The sequence below is a fragment of the Dermacentor albipictus genome, chromosome 3, assembly GCF_038994185.2.
Source record: "Dermacentor albipictus isolate Rhodes 1998 colony chromosome 3, USDA_Dalb.pri_finalv2, whole genome shotgun sequence".
Classification (NCBI taxonomy): Eukaryota; Metazoa; Arthropoda; class Arachnida; order Ixodida; family Ixodidae; genus Dermacentor; species Dermacentor albipictus.
In genome coordinates, this window is record NC_091823.1 from 88,236,493 (window position 1) to 88,258,461 (window position 21,969).

The 21,969-nt window shown below is 47.8% G+C and overlaps 1 protein-coding gene across 6 annotated transcripts in view; it reads left to right on the forward strand.

Moving 5' to 3' along the window:
- The window catches only part of LOC139057453 (dopamine receptor 1-like), a 556,142-nt gene that overhangs the window by 383,267 nt on the left and 150,906 nt on the right, over window positions 1–21,969 (forward strand). The window contains exon 1 of one of the 6 annotated variants that reach the window (XM_070535764.1): window positions 10,787–10,920. The exons of the other annotated variants lie outside the window; for them this stretch is intronic. The gene's annotated coding sequence lies outside the window, so the exon portion shown is untranslated. Of the gene's footprint in view, window positions 1–10,786; window positions 10,921–21,969 lie in introns of those variants that run through there. 6 annotated transcript variants of the gene reach the window in all.

Sequence of the window (21,969 nt, forward strand, 5' to 3'; positions counted from 1 at the left end):
AAAAAACAACAAGAAGAGCGCCAGTTTACTTTCAGCTCATTGGCTTATCCGTAATTACCGCGTTGTTTCGGCGTCTTTGCCAGTTTTTGCCTTGCATATAAACTCAGCGACGATACGACGTATGGTTCGAACTCCTCTTACAGTACGTCGCAAAACAGAATCGCGATAGCAACGACATTGTTGTCGTAGCCACGACATAGGTACGACAAAGTTTCTCACAGCAGTTAAGTCGCGTTGGATGCCCCAAAACGGTATCGTTGATTACCACACCGCGGGGACCGGTAAATGCGAAAAGCTAATGATTGCAATACTCTTCATATGCCAGAACCGTTAAGCGAGCATTCAAGGTAGGCGCGCTCGTCACGTCGGAAAGTCTATCAGCAGGCCACTTTTCTCAGGCAGCTTGGAGTGACACATGCTTCGTGTTCGTCGGTTGCTTCTGTAAGCGTCTCAGCTGGAATGAACGTTGACAGAGCTGTATGTTTTTTAGTCGTAACGACGATTGGGTGATCAGAAACCACCGTCGCTATTTTTAGTGGGCTGGAAAGAGTGAGAGAAAAAAAACAATAACGTTGGTCTCTCCGAGTTGGTACGAATGGGTGATTTATTGACCTCATGTCCGTTTTTGTCGCGATTCTTCTTTAAGCACTTGATTTTTTTTGTGTGTGTTTGTGTGTGTGTGAGCGTCTCTCTATGCATGACAGTTTGAGCGCTCCGAACAAACAGAAAGGGGCGATATGCTCATTTTCAGCTCACATTTCGTCCCGCTCAACGACGACACTTCTTTTTCTATTTTTTATTGTCTCTTTCTTGGCACACTTGCCATATCACAGTCTCGGCTACGAAACGCGGGGAAAGGTTTCGAAGCCCTGTAGCTCTTACGGGCACATTTTAAATTCTGTTCCAGCGTAAATGAGTCGTAGTGGTGCGTACTTTTATACTTTCGCTTTTCCCTTAAAAGCCAGGCTGAGCGGCTTTATTTATTTTACTTTTTCCCCTTATCATTTCTGTTTCTCCTCCTGCTATGCTCACGGCCGTACGCTTGGACGTGTTCGACCCTGAACCGACGCCGAGCAATGTATTGAGTTGTATTTCTTGCGCCGTTCTTTGGTAAGAGTAAGTCACACTCGCACCCCGCGCTGGCGCGATTCGCCTTTTCGTTATGATTACATGGCAACTTCGTTGTATCTGCCTCCCGCGCGAGAACGCATACAAGAAGTCTGGCCTTTGAGAAGAGAGAAGAGGAAGGACACACTTGGTATTTGTTCATTGGGGGGGGGGGGGGGGGTTCTTAGCAGTTCGATGAAATATGCCCACACCAGCCGATCGCACCGCGAGAGTCTTTATAAAGAAGGCGCGCGTTTCACGAAAAGTTTCCTAACCGTAAATCTCCGATTGTCTTCGTTTCGGCAGCGGTAGCGCTTTTTTTGCTTTCGGGTAGCAGCGGGTAACAATGCGGGAGGACGTAGCGTGCTTTGTTTCTTGTACAACTAGTGTTGCGACGGCGCTCAGGCCTACCTCCGCTCTGAATGTTTCTGTTGTTTTGTTGTTTTCAATACTGTTAGCCCTTGCGGGCTTTTACAGGGGTGGGGGAAAATGAATTTTCCACAAACACGTAACACCAGTTCCGCAATAAACAAACAATGCATTCAGTAAATACATGACAGTTTACGCTCAAATGATTCAGTTGTGTGCGTTTCAATAAGTACATCTGCGTCAAGTTTATTCCAATCGATTATAGTTTTCACAAGAAAGGAAAATTTGAAGGCATCAACGCGCGGCCCACAGGGCATTACAGCATAAGGGTGACCTGCACGTGGACAAACAAGGGGGTGACCTGTACGTGGGGTGACCTGTATGGACGGACAAACAATTTTTTTGTCTGAATCCCTATAACTGGTAGTTTCTACAGTTGCGGGAGGCGACGGCGGTTAGTCGGCCCGGAGTCCCTGCTCCCTGGCAACTTTCTCTGCCCGCCCCGCGACCCAGACCTGTGAACTGCTAAGGATAAGTATACCGGGACCGCCCGGCCCCATAATATGTGAAAGAGGTCGGCCCATGGGGCTCGCCGCAGCTTGCACTGATGAGTAAATTTGGTGTGATCGGTGTAGGAGCATATGATTAGTGTTGGGAACGAGCACTTCTGCAGCTGTCTCCAGATGAGCTCCTGCCGTTTGGTTAGCGACTTGTGCGCCGGGAAGGGGGGGGGGGGTGGGGGTAGGAAAGTCTGGATAATCTATAATATTGTGTAATTTCTTGATACGGCACCATACGGTCCCCTGTCGACTACCAGTTTGCCTCTATCTCATCATTCTCCGTTCCGACATGTGTGCCTCGTGAGTTTTGGCGTCCCAAATCTATACCCGAGTCGTGTGAATTGAGTAGTGGAAAGCACCGGGTTAATTTCGAGCACCTGTTGAGTTCATCGATACGATTGATTCATCTTACACGGTGGCGCTACTTGGCGATGACGTTGCTGTTGCTAATTAAACGATGCGAGTCTTGGAAAACAGGTCACAGAACAGCCGGCTGTACCACCATATACCGTAAGAATAAACCACGGCGATTAAAAAGCAATAAAGAAAACAAGAACGGAACAAACAGGAGCGACAAACGCAGGAAGGAATATGATTAAAGGAATAAAACACCAAAGTGAAGCACAGCCTTCAGAATATGCTACGAATAGTCGGAGAGCCTTGATTCAAATGCGGCGCTCATGCGCAACACTGGCACGCTAATGAACTAATATACAATGCCATACAAATTTTCACGTCTAATGCTAGGCCATCTGTACATGACACTGCCACGTTCTACATGTCTTTCGTGCACACTGCAGAGTGCCATTCTTTAGTCACTGCTTCCTTTTGCTTGGGAGAGACACAGACGTGATAAACGAAAGAAAAGTGGTTAACCAGGCTGAGCCTGGTTCGCTACCCTGCGCCTTGGGGAAATGGGTAAGGTGGCTGGGTGGTCGACGTTAAACGGCCGACGACATGGCGGTGAGACATTTCATCGTAACGTTTTCCTCGTGCAACTGTGGTTCGTGACAGCTCAATCAACTTTAAGTGAAGTGGGTAATCAACGGGGCGAAATGGGCGGCGTAGCCAATTCGACGCATGTATTGACGCGCAACGCCGGTCTAGTTTAAACGCCCAGAAACGCTTCACCCATGCTGCCGCAACGCGTGTCTGAAATGCGGACGAGGTTCGGCATAAAGTATACGGCACGGTTTCGTGAACGTGAGACTTCCGGCTCGAACGCATTGCTTCGCGAAACAAACGGGCGAAACGAACGGACGAGGCGATGATGAATATGAATTCAAAGTTGGCCTCCTTCCGTTACACTGCACTCGCCCCCGCATCTATCTGTTCGCCCAGCTCGAATCTATTGGGAGTCGTCTTTCTCTTCTTGAAAGGGCGCGCTCGTGAAAATCGCTGCCCAGCAGGTAGTCCAAATCGCCACCCACACGCACACACACACGCTCGCTCGCTTCACTCTATACGTACACGGCCGCATTAAAAGTCGATGCTACTCGGGGTACTGAGTTATCGGTGACCCACCTCGCATGCACAATGAGCGGCTCCCGTTACTGCGGCGTCTATAGCTTGGCCTTGAGCCTCCGTGCAGTAGCAAACCCAAGAGCTGCACCTATGTGTGTATGTCTTCTTTCCCTCCTTGCTCAACCCACTTTTCTTCTTTTCTAAATGTTTCTTCTTTTTCCTTTCTTTTCTTGCGTATACGATATCTCTTTCGGACATACTTTTTCCGAGAGCTTGCGAGTGGACACCACACAAACGAGTATTCTGGGAGTCATCTTTCTCCATTTATTTCTGTCCCACTCAGCCTTAGGCGCGTTGCTTTTTCCGTGAAATTCCTTTATTACTGTTTTTTTTTTCGTTACCTCGCGGCTGTCGAGACGTTAAAAACCGCGCGATACTCAGCGTACCAAAGTGCGGTGCCTGTCTTTGCGCTGGACTAATAAATCAAATGTATTACCACCGGTTATACAGATACGCGCGCGTACGAGAGGCTGCCGCGAAGGGGGCCAGCGACAGCGCTGAACTTGAACGTGCTTCCTGATAGTGGCCGGCGAAGGCAGATTCCCGGGGCGGGAGTCAGACACAGGCTCGCTCGCACGTCCGGGTGGCCGGTACGACGCGAGCACCGTCGCGCGTACGCCCGCTGTGGTCGTTGTTGCAGCTGTGTCCTTGTTCCCTGCACGCGCACCCCTCGGACCGAGAGGAGGAGTGCTCGTTCACGTTCGACGTCGTGACGCGAATCGGCGAACACGCGTTTACGAAGCGACGGTTTGCGAAACTTTCTTTTAAGTTGGCTGAAATAGGAGCAGACCGAAATGGAAACGACGTGGGAATACACTGACAACGCCTTAGGGGTGGTAGGCTGGAAACGAAAAATAAATGAACACTGGTTGCTTGATAGGCCGACACATTGGGTGAGAGCGGTCACGTGTAGCGCCCGCTGTGCTGGATTCGACCGTTGCGTGGTTGTCAGCACCGCTCGCGCTCTACTCATTCCTTGTCTACTTTTATGCCACGATAGAGGTTTGCACTGAAGTTTGCGTTCGAGCTTGTCTTAGCCTCGTGAAACGTGGAATAATCTTAAAAAGATTTTGCATAACATCAACCCCCCCCCCGCTCCGCCGCCTTGTTTTCGAATTTCTATCGTCTTAGTTATTCCGTTTGCATTTGAAACTTTTGTCCTGTTCTGAATAGCTGCATATAATATCCATGGCCAAGCTTCCCATGTTACGCAGCTCATGAGCACCAAATAATTCGACTCGGCAAACTTTCAAATTGCTTGTATTGATTTCCGACGTTGCGTATCGGAAATCGTGCGGTTGATCGCACGTGTAACGACATATACTTAGTGAGTGTTATGCACCACCGTTTGACATAAAAAAAAATGCGAAGGGTTCTATTTTAAGCCGCTCATTTTGACGCCCTCTTCGCATGTAGTCGGGTTCATATGTAAAACCTAAGATGACCCAACAACCTAGCTGGTACAGCTCTAGAATAAAACCGTCGAACGCCACGAATTTTGAGACGGCGGAGGTTGGCGATCCGTATCACTGGCTGCATCGAGAGCGATGTGTTCAACTCCGTTTTGTTCTGGGTAGGCTCGAGAATCGAAATAATTGGTGAGACGTTCACTTCGCGTCTGCAGTCAGCTTGGAGTCGTACGACTAACGCGGACCTTAGCTTCGTATGCATACGCACCTACAGACATAGTCAGCTCATTCGTCGGCACTTATCTTTTGGACGAGCGTGTGTATTTCCTAATTCAAACAAAATAATTCTTATGCATACGCTTTTCACCTGCCCTCCGCGCAATTTCCTGGCCAGAACGAAGGCGCTTGCAGAAAGTCGCCGGTGGGTTTAGCTAATGAGCCAAGCCATGCTACTTCCGTGTAAAAGAAGGACACCGCACGCTAGCCACGTTGACGATATACGTGGACTCGCTGCGCATACTACGGGTGGTTGGTGTCTTCCCGGTCGAGTGCGTTTGCATTCTTGTCGACAAGACATGTTCGTCGAATAAATTAACGTGTGCAACGTTGCAACAGCTTCGTAAAATGCAAATAATAAATTTATCACGTTTCCATGTTGCGGTAGTGCTTTCGGGAACATGCGTTCAACATGCGTTCAACATGCGTTCAACATGCGGCGTCATCTGTGGATGTGGCCGCCTGCAGGCAAATGACCAGAACTTTCCTATCGTTGCATTCCTGTGAGGCTGCCACTGACGTCTGTAGCGTGTGTACTGACGTCGCAATGACCTAAGCTCACAAATAACGCGACCAATTTTCTTCGCGAAACTAGATTCGCGAACATTTCCGGAGTTTCTGGCAGGAAGGCAGAGAGGGGGGGGGGGGGGGGGGAGAGTGGGAGCTTATTCTGGTTGGACTTCTCACCTGGGCTCCTAACACAAACTGTCGCTCAAAAAAAAAGAAAAAAAGAAAAAGAAGTTGACAGTCACTTTAGCATACGCCAAAGAGGATGAAGGCTGCGCGCTCGCGAGACATTCATTTGAATTAATTGACATTTTCGTTCGAATGCGTTGTTACTTCATATTACTTGTTGCATATCGCCATAGGTAGTGGGTTGAAGTGTCGTAACTCTATCTTTATTAACTGTGGAGTAATTAACTTCGCCTTAGTTAACACCAAAGGTCATGAGTTCGACCATCAATAGTGGCACCATCAATTTTGGTGCCGTTGAATTTTGGTCCCACAATTGATCGAGGATTCAACTCCCACCAAAGCTCGTGGGTTCGAGAGCCTTAGTTAACTTTGCCTCAGTTAACACGAAAAGTCGTGGGACCGACTCCCACTAGAGGCCGCGGGTTCAAGTGCTGTAATTAATTATATAGTAAATAAATGCGCGTTAATTAAGTTCGCTCTAATGAACACCAAAGGTCGTAGGTTCGACTCCTATCGATTCTGGTGCCATTGAATTTTGTTGCCACAACGCCACACGGTGAATTTTTCCATAACGCTGGACATAGGATTTTTCGACCCATGAGCCACATAAAACTTTCGCCTTAAAAAAAATGGCAGAGAGACACTTAAGACTGCTTACGTGTGGGAATGCGAAAGCATTATAGTCCCTTTGGTGAAATGTGTTCTTCTGCGCGTCCCTTGTCCGCGCAAGGCTCTCGCCTGCGTTCTAACTGAGCCTTGGTAAGACCCAATGAGGTTTTACGAAAAATTGGTAAGACCAAACCAAAACGCGCCAAGCGTCTCAAGCGCGCGCGCTTGCCCGCGACGAGTTCGTAACTCGAAGGACCGCTAAGCGCCGTTCGATTGGACATTAACGCCTTCTTTTTATATACTCATTTTATACACTTGTGATGTGGCACCACCTCCTCCCCATTGACTGCGTCGTGACGTACGCAGTGACGCACGCACTAGGCACACCTCCAGTCAACCAGAACCGAGGAGCCGCCGTGGTGATGGGGAGGCCTGCTCGTCTCGCAGCCCGGAGACCCATTTTCGGTTCCCGCCCAGACCGTAATTCACCAAATTTTCTTCTCGGAGCTAATAATTTGGTTTGTTTACGGGACACTCCCTGAAAAATTTAACGTCAATCCGAGCATTTCTTTTGACGTGTTTTTACTCTGCGCCGTCGGCCATTTTTGGTACCACGTTTCGGCCACGCCGACGCATTTTCGCGTAATGGGGTATATGATGCTTTCGCATTAAAAAGTATTTACGTGCCCGATGGTGGGATTTGAACCGCGGTCCACAGCGCAGCAGCAGCCCGACCCCATGTCGCCCACTGGGCCGCAGGCGCACGCATGGTAGGAGAGAATTGCAACCTAAACACCCGTTCCCTCGTGCAGTCTAAAGCCCCTCCATCCACGCGCCACCGCCGACCAGGTTTAGTGGTCTATCGGTTTGAGACGTTTTGCGCGTGCTGCGCGCCGCGTAATAACAATTATAAGAAAAAAATTGGCAGTGGCTTAGTTCGGCTATGCCGGGATATACGTAGCGAAAGCTAAGGCATAGCATGGTTAGCCTTGGTTAATCTCGATCGCAAGTCCAGGTTAGTCTGGTTGTGTAGCTTTGTTGCGGCGTTTCACCGGTCGTTCGGCGCGCTGTTCATCTGTTTCCTAGGCGATTCGTTTTCTTTTCATTTCGTTCCGATGTCGATTCCAGGCCTCCTCCTGCTTATTAGAATGGTCGCCGTCCATACTGCCGCCCTACCCCATGACCCCTTGACAGGGGTAGTTGGAGAAGTATGGGAGATGCCTTTGCCCTGCAGTGGGCGTAACCATGCTGATGGTGATACTGCCGCCTCAACTGTGGTTGCTGTGCACGCGAGCTCTCCTTTTCAATCCTCCGACATGTTATCAGGCATGCGACGCAGCTGGCTAAGCGAGCGGAGGCGAGCGCAACGACGAGGAACGCGGCGTGACGTCATACCAAACGGCGGCGGGGGAAAAGCGCGGCGTGCGCAGTGACGGAACACCTGTGGCTCAATGCTACTAGTGGCACATGCGCAGTAATGACTAGGGAGCGAGAGAGAGAGAAATATCCGCGGCGAGGAGGCGCGCGTTGTGACGTCGTGTGCCTCCTCGGAGCACCGCCACGGCGAAATGGCAAGTTCGCGGACAGTAATGTTGAAGGATGACCAGCGAAGCTGTGTATGTGAACCCCTTAATGGCGAACTGCGCCTCCGCCGCTGGTCGGCCCGGCATTGCACTATCTTCGCATTTTTTTTTTCTACACGCGGACATGATAGTGCGGAAAGTAGCCTTTAACAGCTTCGCTGCAAAAAGTGAGCGCTCACTATCCCTGCCGTCATTCCCTCGTGGCAGCTACAGCTTTGAGACGCTACATCCGACATTTCAGCGCCTTCGCGATCGGGCCCAGGTCGGCGGCAGAGAGGACGTGCCCGGTGCGGCGTGTTGTGCACTACGCGTTCGCGATAACGTCCACGCACAACTGTGCGTCTCGTTGTCCCGCTAGCTGCGATGGACTGCGAGGTGCAGCCGTGCAACTGCGGCACGAAACGACGGCGCTTAAACTAAGCTTCGTTTCCCACAAATATCGCGCAACATTGTTCGGGCTATAGCAGTAACTTATTGCTGTATAGCTGCGTTCGCACCAAGAAATAATTAGGTGTTTTTTTACCAGCAGTTATGTCAAATTGTTCTTTATTTACGCTCAGTAATAAATAAATAAGAAAAGCTTGTAATCATTCACGCTTTATAGACTGCTTTGTACAGCTAGTAATATGTTGGTTTGGACGTTTGCTCTTTTTGTTGCTTTTTTTCTTGAATTTTTCATTTTCGGCTCGTCGCGGCAGCATCGCGCGCATGGCTCACACAAACGTGTGCGCCACTGCCCCCCCCCCTACCTTCTCTCCCCCTGAAACTTGATCACAAAATGCGCGCAGTGATGCATTTTCTATTGCCGGACTTATTAGCGTAACTTCGACAGGGTTGCACGCTAATTATGAAACGGATTCTGTAGACAAAAAAGAAGGTGAAAACACCATAGAATCGAACACCGTGTGGTGCAAAATAGAAACTGCTCTAAGTAAGCTGCAATAATCCTCCGACAACACGTAGTCCGCGCCAGGTCCTGAATGTGTGTCGCTAGCGTCACTGCATCGGGTAGCCAGCGCGGCGCCGGACGTTGTTCTTTTTATTTTTATTTTCGTTTTTGTCTTAACGAGAGCCGCAGCGTAAACAAACCTTGGCGTAAACAAACCTCGTCGTTCGCTGAGTAAGAGAGAGAAAAGAAGGCGAGGAGAGTGAGGTGGGCGGAAGCCGGGCGAACGCGCACCGTTGTTTCTATACTACGTACTCCGTGTTGCCAATTCTGTTCAGCACAATACGGTGTACGAGAAAGCTTGGTTACTCGCCATCTACTGTGCTGCTTTTCTAATAAACATCTCTTGAAACCTGTGGTGACGTAACAGCACGCGGCTAGCATCGTACCAAAATACAGTGGCAAAATCGCTCGGGCATTCGGCTACAGTGACATCGCTCTGTCCAATGTATACTAACACGACTTACTCGATTTCTGCTCCTCTTGTCGAGATCTTTTCAAGATGACATTATGGCAAATGAAAAAAAAAAGGTAATAAAATTTCCCGTGCACCCTTGAAACTGCTACTCACTGATTTGGCACGTATATTGATATTTAATGCATTTTCTGCCAGATGATTTTTCTTTCGCCAGCCGTACGTGTCGAAGCTTAATACGTTGTTTTATAATTGAAGTGGGAATGAGGCCGTTATCTCTTTTTTATCGGAGCTTCCGCATTGGGAGAACATTGCCGGTCAGTTGCGCTTCAATTTTCGGGGAGAAACCTTGTGAGGAAAGCAAGCCGACGATTTCTCGAGGCCTACATCAGTTGTAATAAGAGCAGGTTATAAAAGCCACCAACGAGGACTTCTGGTGCACTTCGGAGGGACAGGTGCTGACGGCAGTGAAAGTGCAAACGACACTATTAATGCCGTTATTCGTGTGTACGTGAAACTTGTTGCGTGCAGTAAGGCCATGCCGGTACACCAAGCGTTGCTGTTAGGCCACTACGGCAAAGGCGCAGTAAGTAGCGCAGTCAGACGAAGCGCCTCGTTCATGGCACTGCACGGAATTCGCGCAGCCCCCACGAGCTGCGCGACTGCGGCTGGAACGGTGCGCGGGCTGTCAGACGACCTCAGAACAAAGAGGCGAGGCCAGGGGCGTTCGCTCCCAACAGCCATCCCTCTCCTCACTTCGACCTCACTTCCTCGGTCCCCTTTCCCACTCATCCCGCGCAACGGCAGCCAGCGCGTACATGAGAGAGAGAGCTTACGGTCTTCTAGCACTGGTTGCGCCAGCCTCGAAGACAACAAGGGCTCGAGAAGTGCGCGATCCTTGAGTGTTGATTCAGAAAACTCGGCAGTGCGAAACTCAGTTCTTGTCCTTGAACCACTCACGCACGCACGCACGCACGCGCGCGCACACACACACACACACACACACACACAAACACACACACACGCGCGCGAAGTACCAAGTATTGTGCCTGTAGATGCGCATAGTCTAAGCTTATCCTCCGCAGCGCGGGTGAGGCGAAAGGCATCTTATAAACTAGGCGTCTTGCGCTTGGATTAACTATATACCGGGCTATGATGGAATGGCTTCGGCACTCACGTTGCGTGATAAGCCAGTCGCCAAGAGGACGGCAAACACTGATGTGCGCAGAAATTACGACCGACGCGCCGTCCGGTGGGCTAACGACCTGCATCTAAGACTGCTCAGGGGCCTTCGCAACTCGTCGATGAGCGAAACTCTCGTTATTTCGTAATTCTCGAGTATTTCTTTAGCGCCTGGCCATGGGTGGCCAGGCGCGAGCTTCAACCCGATCTTCAACTCGAGCTTCAAGCCCGAGCTTCAACAATGGTGAGATACAGGAGCACCTTTGTTAAAGCGCCTAACTGCACTTTTGCGCATTATTGTAAATGGCCTCCCTTTGCCCAGATCAGAATTATCTGCGTTCTGACCTATAACACCCGCATTGTAAACTACATTTGCAGCACAGCTACAAAGATTACTCACATCGATAGTCTTCTGGTGAGCGTGGTCGATTCTGAGTCATTGTTCTGCCAACAAGACTGCTTAAGTAAATCTGTGAAGATAGCGTGAACGCATTAATATTTGTGAAATAGCAACCATCACAAATTGAAATGAGGTATAGCTACACGTTGACTCAATTAGAGCCCAACTAAGCCTGCATCCCGTAGTTATGCACCATGACCGATGGCAGTTGAATTGAAAATGCCGCCTTTCTTTTTGCTTTATAGAGACAAAGAGAAAGAAAACGCTGCTTTATGACGTCACGTTTCTATAGAGCATCCCAGGAGCTTCCATACAACGCCTCCGGTTGCTTGGGTTGAGTGCGGGCATTTATGGTACCTTGATTTTTGACATCATAAAGGTTTTGGGCCATACGAGAATCAAGGAAATTATACCGAAACCAGCGATAACATTCATTCTAAACAAATGTTTATCTCGTTCTTCTTAATGTACCAAGACAGAGTGACATGCTGGTAACATCTTCGTTAGGTGCCGATCGTGTCTCTCTTTCAGCGTGCAACAGCCGCCTTCTTTGCCCGCAGCGACATACTCTTTAGCTTCTCTTGAATGACAGTTTCCGCCGCTATGTATCGACTAGTTGTGCTTGAAAGCCACCTTAAATGAACGCCAAGAAGCACCGATGAGCGAGACATATCTGGTTACACCATGTTGAAATTTCGGTAAGATCTCACCGCGACGTCGCAGAATTTTGTAGTACCTGCGAGGAATTATTTAATCGCGTATTAATACTTATCTTAGTAAATAGCAATTGGAAGGCAATCGGAAATAAAAGAAATATGACTGAGTTTGTGTTTTCTGCGCAAGAAAGTCCAAGGAATGTTTTCTTAATGTGTGACGTCACACTGATGCCATCGGTGCAATTCGCGTTTAAAAGTGGGTAAAGGAAGCTTGGTGGGAATTGTTTTTATTTAGTGACCGACATTCTTCCACTAAAGAAATACAAATAGAGTTTAACGCGATAGCCTACCAGTTTAAACTAATTGATAGATCATTTTTAGGGGCCTCTGTAGTTTCTCGAAGGCACCTATTCTATCATACTCCTCTCCGATCCACATAGATTCTAACATGTGGTTGGAATCTGCATAACATTGCAATGTATATATATAAATATATATATATATATATATAATATCAAAGGACAGTGACAACACTACTTGACATTTCCTTTCGGTTGATCCACACATGAAGGGAACTTTGTCTTGCATTTGGTGCATGCGTGTTTGTTGCAATGTCATCTTCATGGTCGTGCATTTCCCAGCCTACCAGAACAGGCTTCAGCGGTAGCATTGGTGAAACCCCTCGCAGGAGATTTGCCGCCGTAATCTTATTACGCATCGTCCACTAGGGCTTGTGGCTTCCCCGCAAGCGTGTGGGTGATAGAGCGGGCGTCCCAGCGGCGAGCACCAAGCGAGGCGTAAACACTTTGCGTTTAAACGGCCCCAGGAAACACGAGAAAATAAACCAGAAGAAAAAGAAAGAAAAAAAAACGCAATTTGGTGGTTGACCAAAATTAGGAAAACGCGGGTGCGTGAGCTTCACATGCGAAGCGGAGACGAGCGCGCGACAAGAGTTGCATCAAGAAGTTTTTTTTTTAATGGGGAGCGCGTGTTCAGCGGGCCATATAGTTCAACGTCCTGCATCGGCCGCGTGATTACGTCGTGCAACCACAGCAGACACGCCCATCTTACCTTTATCGGATCTTACCTTTATCTTACCTTTACCCATCTTACATTATCGGAAAATAGGAAGCAAGGCAAAATAATAGAATGCATCAGGACAGAATGAACGGCGGGGTTGCTTTCTATTCTTTCGCCTTCCATCCTCTTTTCCACTAAGTACTGGAATTTGTTTTTCTTTGCCTATTATATATATAACGGTTCCAACTATCCCCACCTTCCTGTGTTAACTATTGCATCAGTGAAGCAGCTTAGATGCGACTGGCGTAAATAAAAGTGGCTTGGGCGTAAAATGCGGTGCTGGTGATGAAAGCAACCGAAAGTTGACAGACATAAAGCATCTAAACATAACAGCGATCACAGAGAGGAAAAGTAGAGTTAGCTGGCATCTGCCAGCGCAATGCCTGCTGGCTCAAGAAAAGAAAAAGTGATAGTGAATGAAGAACAAGAGAGTGATTAAGAGGGAAGGGGCATAGTTAACGAAGAAGAAGAACAGAGAACAAAAGCAAGAGTTGAGAGCAACACAAGAATAAGAGCAGCACTCAGTCAGGCGGCACCTTTGCGTCCAGCAAAGGGTCCGCAAGTTAGCGCGATATTAGACGACATAAGAGAGCAGAATGTTAGGCTATAATCGGAATTCTGCATGTGTCGCTTTCAAAAAAATGCTGGAGGCGCTCTGTGAGCTCGATCACGTGTAAACGCAGGACCAGCGGGAAATATATTGTCGTCCAGTGCTTGGTGCTGTAAATCATCATTGGATGTCTCGCACCGTAGCGCTCTGCGTACTATAGGAGAAACAGTGCAATGTTAAGTGTGTTTCAGTTGCACTGCAGCAAGCACAAAATGCAATGAGTGCTCGCCCTTGTTCTGCATCCATTCAGTCACCAACACCCTAAAACGAAACTTTAGTAACACGGCTCTAAGGAAGCGAGGCGGAGGGTGTAGTTGATGCAGCCTAAGATAGGTCGAGAGATTTCGTGGCTTAGTTGCGCTTTGTAGTGCGAAGAATCAGGATGTACATAACAGTGAGCGGCTGCGGCCCCTACAGGCTTTTCACTGTTCACATTCTGCCGTCAAAAAGCGCCGCAAGGAACAATGCCCTTCAGTATAGAGACGTTTCTTGATCCGTGGAACAGCGTGCCCTTCCAGAGAGGCCCTATTAGCTGTAATAATACTGTAGCACCCTCCCTTTGGCGGTGCCTAGAACCCGGATAGCGCGCGACCGCATGATAAGAAAATAAAGACGGTGCCTGGCAGTGGCACGTGAAACCCCGGCTCGCAGTTCTATTCTGGCGTCGACACGGGTCAGCTGTCTCTTTCATTCACTCCTGAGGCATAAGCCTACAAGTGGTGAGCTAGGACGAACACAACGACTGATCCAATGACATTCAAAGAAAAACGACGTTGTGTCTATGCATCTTCACTTAGCATTTTTAAGTGTTATTTCGTGCTCATGTTCTTTTTTTTTTAAAGGGCGACTCACCAGGTCTGGCCATCTTGAGCTGACAAGCACAGCGCATACAATCTGCGCTAACGATCGCGTCTGTTAAAAAATTACATTGTTACGCGTCGCGGAAAGAGCTTAAATTTTAAACCGAACGCGATTTACCCTTCTCCTCGCGGGCGCCGCTCTCCGAGCCGGAGAGTCGACATCGACCGCGCAAGTGCGCCTACGTAGTACATAGTAGTTTTGTGTCGTCACTCATGGTGACACGCGACGTTGAGAATTAATCGGGGGGGGGGGGGGGGAGGCAACACCAGTTATTTATTTAACCTTTTGCTTCAATAGACGATATAAAGTTTATAGAAATAGTACAATATGCAAACCAAATTCCTGCGCATTTTTTGTTGTCTTTGTACGGTAGCAAGAGATATGTGCTTTCGTTTTTTCTGCTTGTTCCCACGTCGTGCAGTCGCGCGCGCAGAGAACGAAACTATCATTTTGCTGCCGTGTTCTGCGATCATACTCTTTCATCGTTTCGCGCCTGCATCAGTGCTCATGATTGTGGTCTTATACCGCTAATCAGGTGTTCTCGTTCAGAGCGCGCGAAGCGAGACAAACGCAACAGTTCTCGCGCGAGACTGTCACTGGAAATGCGCCACTCAGCACAAATAAGTAAGAGAGAGAGCAAAAGAAGAAGGCGGGGCCCATGACGTATAAGTCACACGATTCAACCGCTCCGGTATGGGAGAACGCAGAAGAGTAACTCGCTTGCGGAGGATAGACGGGGAAGGTGGAGAGAGAGTCTATATTGGCGGTTACGCTCGCCTGCTGAAAGGTCTGCGGCACTCCAACTATTTATATGTATGCTATTACTAACTAACTTGAAAATTCTTCGTATCGAACACTCGTTAGAGGGCACGTAACAACTTCTGGAGTATAACGCATTTTTGCGAAAGCTGCTTCATTGCCCGCATGTTCATATCATTCCATACTATCACCCTTTGTTAATTTAACTATTTATTGCTTGTGAAAAAGCTTGGAAGGCAATAGCTGCGAACATTTTCATTTGCATTGAAATAAATAGATAAATAAATCAGACGCGGAAGGCCGGCCCCGTACCTTTGATACTACTTCAGAGCGTCGACTGACTCCGGCTCTTAGCAGATACAGCCAGGTTTAAGTGGAATAACGCATAGTTTCTCACCATATGGCGGCGACGACTTTCCTCATCACCTATAGAGTTACTTTATAGGCTCACGTAAGGAGCCTGCGGAATGATATGCAGTGCCCTCTGCGCCCTCTAGAAGCCATATCTGCGAAACGAAAACGTTGCGTGTAAGACGCTGTAATACGAACTAGATGTGAGCAAGTAGGAGGTCGTGCATTAGGTGGGAGAAGGTGACATGGCATCGGTGTAGTAGACTGGCAGTAGCGTTAATAGCACTAGTTTTAATGTTATTGCTAATAACCAGCAATATGCAGCAGAATAAGTATTAAGGATTTATTCATATGGTGTACTGGTGGAAAATTCCGAAGCAATGCTCTGCTTCGGCAAGGAGCTACGCCGTATTTGCGAAGGGCGCCGGAATAAATGCGACCATCTCAACGAGCACCTACATCTGGGATCACGGGAGCTTTGCATTCCACCTTTATCGTAACGCGGCCAAGGCAAGAGTAGTGCATCCAAACACTTTCGTTTCCTGGATCGTATGCGTGCTTGCTGCAACGGCAGCAGCAGCAGTAGCAGCACGGAAGAATTTACCTCCGGCGAACGAGTTGCGCGCAAGAGAGCCTTGTCTCTGAAATGGGCTGGCCGATTCGCGCGTGCCTAAGAAACTGAGCAATAAAACGAAGCATACATGCAATCGGCGCAGCTAAGTCCTATCACCCCTTGAGTGCGGTTTTCTTGTTGACTCCGGCTTCTTATCGTTTAGATTCTTAAGATGACAATCATGAACGACACTTTCAATGTCGAGCGCAAGTGGAGATCACTGCGATAAAAGATTGTACGATTCAGGAATTACAACGAAGTTCCTTGCCGTTGCTATTGCTTCCTGTAAGTGCTACGCCGGCAGGCATTTTGCACTGTAAATACACTGAAACTTTTCCTGTGCGTTCTGCTTGTGTTTACCCGGCATTATATTTAGGACCCCTACTTCGGTGGTGCGGTGGCACTGCTGCCTAATGCCTGCTGCTTCCACTGCCTGTTGGTAAAGCGCCTGTACATGTTTCTCATCAGCAAGTTCGATTCATACCGCTGGTAGGTTTTTTTTTTTCTTTGCTGGGAAGCAAAGCATGATCACGAAGTCCCTTTGGACGTTTCAATGGCCGCTTCGGGCTCACTCGCGTTCACTTGTGTGGCATAAAAAATATTTTTATTAAAGAACTCTCGTTTTCCCACCACAACGACAAACCCATCGTCCCTCCTAATGTCTACTCCCTATCGTGTCAATGGTGTCGCATCGCCTAACATTGTCTACGAGAACTCCTATACTTTCGCGAGTTGAGCGCAGCACTAGTAAATAAGGGCATGTGCAGTGGCGAACTTTTTTGCAACGCTCAGCAAAACAGTTCGACGAAGGTCCCTCAATACTATCAATCATAGTTGCACACAAACGTAGCGAAAGTAAGCTACCGTGTTCGTACGGCGGAAAAATAAGCAAAACAACACAAAGGGCGAAGACGGGAAGCAAAAGAAAAGGAACGTGCAGCAAACGACACAACATCACTAGCTACAGCTGAATTTCAGATCTCGAACGCGACCATGCAGTGAATCGTATTTACGTGAAATGAATTCCGGAGATATTAATTTCAATTAGCTCAGAGATATTTTAACTGCCGACGGCTGAAAGAGCGCCAATTTCGTCTAGATAAGGAGTGACATGGTGGTCAAACATGAAACGTAGAACTCTTGGTAAAATTTTCGAAGCCGCCATGTGCCTCGATGCAGGTGTCGACGGGTGTTTGAGAAGATGCCTGTCGGACGTAGTCCTGTCGCTTTCTTTGCCATCGTTATAAGTTGTGCTTGCTTTCATACGTCATTTCTCTTCTTGGACTCATAGAATTGCCGTCACTTGCCTCTCAACTACACTGCCTGACCAGATTGTTCGCAGGCGAAGCATTCCACTACCTGAAATCGTCCCCTTACTTCTGGTTGAACTATTTTGTTATATATTAAAATAATGTTGGAAACAAATATGTCGCCAGTCTCGGTGCTCCCATGCCGTTGCTCAACAGGCCCTCACGAACTCTGAGCGTTGATGCAGCGATTACTAATAAAACCACCAGGCATGAGAAATATAAAAAAATAAGCTATTTCTAAAAGGAGGTTTGTTACGTCAATGCCGAGAGTATGTATTCACCGAGGCCATGGTCTCACTGCCGATAGAAACTGGACAACCGTGGCGAAATGCACAGAACAGCATTGCAGCATGAACGCAGCACATAGTTCTGAAGCCAGCACAGCCATGTCACTCCTCCGAAGCCGGAAAGCGGCGTCCTGTCGAACTCTGTACTTGTTGCGCCAAAGACAGTCGTTTCTACCCCATATCTGTTCTCTCTATATTTTTTTTCTTTCTTTTCTTCTTTGCCTTTTTCTCGTCCTTCTTGCTCGGCGACATGTCGGGAAGAAGTCTAAGCTCGGCAAACGAGCCCGTGCCAAACTCGGCATCAGGTGAGCGGGACTCGTGTGAGCTTTGCCCTTCCAAAAAGCCCACAGGGGGGTGTCCCATTGTTCCTCCTTGTCGACTTCTTAATTTTTCTTTTTGCTTGTTTCTCTTACACTTTCATTTTTTTTTTGTCCCACCAGTCGCAACAAAGGGAAGATTCTTTTTTTTTTTTTTCGCTGTCCGATTTTCTTAACTCGTCCTTTCCGCTGGCGAGCGCAGTCGGGGCACGAATACACGTCAGTTCTGGCGTAGTTCAAACCCTCCTCCTCTTGTTTTTCGCGCACGGGTGCGTTCACTTCTTGGCTTGTCGGGCACGTGCGAGTCACGTGCGCTGTCGCCTTGACTGTGACTCCTTGCGCATGCGCTCTTGCTCCGCAACAACTCCGTGAGGGTCGCAGACGCTGTTGCAATTTTGCGCCGCCTTTGACAAGGACCTCTCGTCTTTCCTTTCAGGAGCCACTTGACTCCTCAACTTGTCCGTTGTGTGTAGTAACCTAACGCGTCATGCTTTCCTGATCTGGTAGTGTGCGTAAGACGTTTGATGTTCATCACAGTAGCACTGAGCGGAGATTTGTCCCTTGGCCTCTCTAAGCCTTGCAATTGAACCTCTTGGGTGAGGAAATGCTTGAAAGCGAAGCTGTCTTTTGCGAACCCCTCCCAGGCGTGCCTTACTGTGAATGTGCGCTGCTATCTTGGTGAATAGATCATGCGCAGAATACCACGACCATCTGTGCATATTATATAACCTTTAGAGGTTTCCTGGCGGCTGGCCTTGTTTTCTGCGAAATTACGCAGCGATAAAACAAATGACATCTAAATATCCCCATTCCAACAAATAAACGTCGTCAATAGCTCACTTCCTTGAATAAAGTGTAATTACACGTGCTGTATGTTTTGGCTACTCGAAATACCTGACTTTATATATACGTATGTGTACTAAACCCATGCACAAAACTTTGCAATTCATGTACTGTTGGACCGTATAGCTTTTATTAATCTGGTGTTATACTTAGTGTCATATCTTGTGACATTATTCTCCCTTTTCGCGCAATTTGTTTCCTTTGCTAAGTGACAGGGAGTAGTCGGTGCCGCCATAAAGGCGCCAACCCCTCCTATTATTTGTGTCAAGAAAAAGAAAGCAAACCTTTCTGCGCCTACTTTCCTAGGGCTTGGAGTTTAGTGCATCGGGTTGGTCGACTTTCCCCATATCAATCGCACTTCGTTGTTGCACTATCTCCAGGACCGGCCAACGTAGTCGGCGCGCCGACCCTGGATACAAAGAACTTCTGAACGATGAAGTACGCGTTTATAGATCTGTGACGATGCTATCACTATTTCATAATCGGCTCATACACTTCAGAAATAACAGCAATTAACTATCCCCCCCAAAAAAAATCTGCCTTAATGTCAAGTGTTTTACGCACTTCCTCACTGTTTGCTTGTAAAATGTTACAGCCTGCTACAACGGGCCTGTCCTTTCAAAAGCGCACTCTTTGCAAACTACTTTAGAACTCAAGGAAGGGGAAAAATCGCGACGTGCTGTCGAGATAGCAACCGAGATACGCAGAACATCGTTGCCTCGAACACCTCGACTGCGTCCCCGTCTTCAACGTTGTGCGCTCCTCAGAGGTGCCAGCGCTTTAAAAATGTGAGCATTATAGCTGCAACTTTCGACGCAATGTCGTAAACTTCGTTGTTGATAAGCCGTAAAACATAACGCGTGTGCTTGCACAAAATCTCCTTAGAGCGAGCTCCGGTGTCCGACGTTTTATACAGCAGGGTACACGGAGATCGACGCGTTCAAGGCTTGGAAAGTAATCGCATTAAGCCGACACCTCGTTTACAACCTGGCTAGGTTTTTTTTTTTCTGGGGAAACTGTTTACTCTTCGTACTTGCTATTAGGGTGTCGTAACGCTGTCATTGTAATAAATGTTGGGCGAAGCTTCATATACGGCGGACTTTGCCGCACTGTGTCATCACCAAGAGCTTAACCTCTGGCGTTATCTTCCCATGTTCGCTAAGTGTCATGTGATGATATACTGTGGTATAAAATTTTTTAAACAGGGTTGAAGTACCTCAGACAAGCTGGCCAACGTTTCGATAGGTGGACCTATCTTCGTCAAAGGCGGCCTCGTCATCCTCGGCGTGTTAGTTTTAAAGGGTTAGTGCAGTGACGTCACGTGCGGGTGTTGTCGCTGGCGGCTGGCGGCTGGTCTTTAAAACCAGCCGCCAGCGACAACACCCGCACGTGACGTCACTGCACTAACTTTTTAAAACTAACACGCCGAGGATGACGAGGCCGCCTTTGACGAAGATAGGTCCACCTATCGAAACGTTGGCCAGCCTGTCTGAGGTACTTCAACCCTGTTTAAAAAATTTTATACCACAGTGTGCCATTCCATCTGCCAGCCCCTTTCTTGTTTTTGGACTTTCATGTGATGATATAGTTTCAGCGCTAAGTACCATCCGGCCTATAGCTCTTTTAACCAAGCTTGTTTCTGAACTCACGTCTGACACGTTCATTCGTGCTACGAACAGTGTCTCCCAGCTACCTTCCGTTTTTCAGATCTTCGTCTGCAACTTTTCTCGTCACTTGCCTGTGTACACGGTTTATTGTAGACACAAGACAACACGATGCTATTTCACTAATTCTCTTGACCACGTTGCCTGCGTCTGTTGGCGACGATAAGAAGAGTGAAACAGCGATAAGGCAGCAGATAATAGCCCATTTTAGATGCCTGTTTTGGGTCACAACTTTGCTATGGCTAAGGGTGACAAAGGCAAACCTCAGGTCTCGCCTAATTTTACAAAGACGTGCAATACATGCGATTCCCGACGTTCAACTCACTGACAGTACAAGGTCTTATCTTAAAGGCTGCAAGATATTACCAATAACGGAGTTATATAAGCGCTAATTAACTTTGGGTACACTGCGTCACTTCCAGAAAGATTCATTTCCCGAATAGCACAGCGCGCGAACAAACATCGATGAATAGAAGGCACCCGCAAGAAACGACAATAGAAGCGCCGTTTCTTTTGTTGTTTATTGCATGTGCTCCTGCGTCGTTGTATGTTCGCACTGTATTATGGAAATTAATCCTTAGCAACTAACTCAATTCGACGTGCTTCTCAGTCTAACGGACAAATACGACACTGTTCCTGAGTAAATATTATGCGAAGGGCACTCTGTACGAGCCACGCCGAAAAGAGCCTGGAACGCGGACCGATGACGGAGACCGACAAGTAATTTCGCAAATGTCAGGCTTCCTAAACCAGTATGCTCATCCATGCCTCACTTAGTAAAGTCGGGATCTCCGTGGTCAATGACATCTTCAAAAACAATTAAAGAATTGCTAAATATGCAATGCTGAAGTTCACGCTTTATGCGTAAAATGCCTCGTGTTGTTTATGTATTAGCAGGTAATAATGGCATAAATATTTGGTGTTGTCCCACTTCTTTTCTTATGTTCTCATATTCATTAATGCTTACTGGTCATTATTATATATAGCAAACTTGTTTTTCAACTCGGGCAAGCTGTACAGCATTGTTAATTTGTCGTGCTCTCTCTCTCTTTATTACACGACACTGTGTGCTGTAGCTACTTTGCCGTCATGGTTGCACGTCCAAGCCGAGCATTTTCTAAACAATATTGTGTTTCAAGCATGAGGTCTCTTGAACTAAGGCTGAAAGGAAATAAAAAGCAACTTGTGAGCGTTGATATTCCAAATGCTCGATGTACGAGTAGATTGTACGAGGATTCCCTAAAAGAGAGACATCGATTCCATCTATCAAAAACAGGGCAAAATCCTCAGGCCTTGCTGTGCTTTTGCATCTCTCCACGGAAGCAGGCCGAAGAAAAAAATATGGTTGATCACTCTTTCATAGGAATCGGTAGAACACGAAAATAGAACGTGTCTTCACAGAAGCCGTTGCACGTTTTCTTCGTGAACTCACTGTTCGCTGCAGTGAAAGGCGCACGATTTGCGGGTCGGCTAGCGTGTTGCAGCTTTGCTCGGCGTGCAGCGCCCTGTTGGCGAGCGGCGTCCTGCTGCCGAGTCGCTTCT